Source organism: Mastomys coucha, unplaced genomic scaffold, assembly GCF_008632895.1.
Source record: "Mastomys coucha isolate ucsf_1 unplaced genomic scaffold, UCSF_Mcou_1 pScaffold16, whole genome shotgun sequence".
In the NCBI taxonomy this organism is placed as follows: Eukaryota; Metazoa; Chordata; class Mammalia; order Rodentia; family Muridae; genus Mastomys; species Mastomys coucha.
Window position 1 is genome coordinate 31672202 of NW_022196898.1, and position 2171 is coordinate 31674372.

Here is a 2171-nt window from a genome sequence, read left to right on the forward strand (position 1 = left end):
TCTGAGTGCCTCCAAAAAAGAAAATGGAAAGAGCATAAACCAGCAATTTGACAACACATCTAAAAGCTCTAGAACAACAAGAAGCAAACTCACCCAAGAAGAGTAGATGGCAGGAAAGAATCAAACTTAGGGCTGAAAGCAACCAAATACAAAAAGTATATAAAGAATCAATCAACCAAACCAGGAGCTGGTTCTTTGAGAAAATCAACAAAATAGATAAACCCTTAGCCATAGACCACAGAGACAATATCCTAATTAACAAAATCAGAAATGAAAAGGGGGACATAACAACAGACACTGAGGAAATTCAAAAAATCATGAGATCCTACTACAAAAGCCTATACTCAACAAAACTGTAAAACTTGGATCAAACGGACAATTTTCTAGACAGATACCAGTTACCAAAGTTAAATCAAGATCAGATCAACAATCTAAACAGTACCATATCCCCTAATGAATTAAACAGTCATTAATAGTCTCCCAACCTTTCCCATTTGACTAGCACATTTTCTCCATATAGAGTTTAGTGGCTATGCTTATGGGATAGATGAAAGGTGCCGTGATCTGAAGAGGGGGAGCTGTTCTGTGTCTTTCCTTTTTATGAAATGGCTGAAGAGAAAAAAAAGAAAACAAAACAAAACAAAAAAAATAGTATCCCTACCATAAAAAGCCCAGATGGGTTTAGTGCAGAGTTTTATCAGATCTTCAAAGAAGACCCAATACCAATACTCCTCAAACTAATCCACAAAATAGAAAAAGAAGGTACTCTACTCAATTGGTTCTATGAAACCACAATTACTCTGATACCTAAACCACACAAAGACCTAACAAAGAAAACAACTTCAGACCAATTTCCCTTATGAATATCGATGCAAAAATACTCAATAAAATTCTTGCAAACTGAATCCAAGAACACATCAATATGATCATCCATCATGATCAAGTAGGCTTCATCCCAGAGATGCAGGGATGATTCAATGTATGGAAATCCATCAATGCAATCCACTATATAAACAAACTCAAGGAAAAAAAACCATATGATCATCTCATTAGATGCTGAGAAAGCACTTGACAAAATCCAACATCCCTTCATGATAAAAGTCTTGGAAAGATCAGGAATTCAAATCCTATACCTAACATAGTAAAAACAATATACAGCAAACCAGTAGCCAACATCAAACTAAATGGAGAGAAACTTGAAGCAATCCCACTAAAATCAGGGACTAGGCAAGGCTATCCACTCTCTCCCTACCTATTCAATATTGTACTTAAAATCCTAGCCAGAGCAATTAGACAACAAAAGGAGAGAAAAGGGATACAAATTGGAAAGGAAGAAGTCAAATTATCACTATTTTCTGATGATATGATAGTATACTTAAGTGACCCCAAAATTCTACCAGAGAGCTCCTAAACCTGATAAACAACTTCAGCAAAGTAGCTGGATATAAAATTAACTCAAGCAAATTAGTGGCCTTCCTCTACACAAAGGATAAACAGGCTGAGAAAGAAATTAGGGAAACAACATCCTTCATAATAGTCACAAATAATATAAAATACCTTGGTGTGACTCTGACTAAGCAAGGAAAAGATCTGTATGACAAGAACTTTGAGTCTCTGAAGAAAGAAATTGAAGAAGATCTCAGAAGATGAAAAGATCTCCCATGCTCATGGATTGGCAGGATTAATATAGTAAAAATGGCCATCTTGTTGAAAGCAATCTACAGATTCAATGTAATTCCCATCAAAATTGCAACTCAATTCATCATAGAGTTGGAAAGAGCAATTTGCAAATTCATCTGGAATTACAAAAAACCTAGGATAGGGAAAATTATTCTCAACAATAAAAGAACCTCTGGTGGAATCACCATCCCTGACCTTAAGCTTTACTAGAGAGCAATTGTGATAAAAAAAAAACTGCATGGTATTGCTACAGTGACATGCGAAAAGATCAATGGAATGGAATTGAAGACCCAGAAATGAACCCACACACCTATGGTCGCTTGATCTTTGACAAAGGAGCTAAAACCATCCAGAGGAAAAAGGACAGCATTTTTGACAAATGCTGCTGGCTCAACTGGCAGTTAGCATGTAGAAGAATGCAAATTGATCCATTCCTATCTCCTTGTACAAAGCTCAAGTCCAAGTGGATCAAAGACCTCCACATAAAACCA

At 36.1% G+C, this 2171-nt stretch overlaps 1 non-coding gene across 1 annotated transcript; it reads left to right on the forward strand.

Annotated features, from left to right (window-relative positions):
* The first annotated feature begins 486 nt into the window (after window positions 1–486).
* On the forward strand, window positions 487–623 carry LOC116094555. Its single transcript, XR_004120193.1, has one exon. It is a non-coding gene; the product is annotated as a small nucleolar RNA SNORA29 (small nucleolar RNA).
* The last annotated feature ends 1548 nt before the right edge of the window (window positions 624–2171 follow it).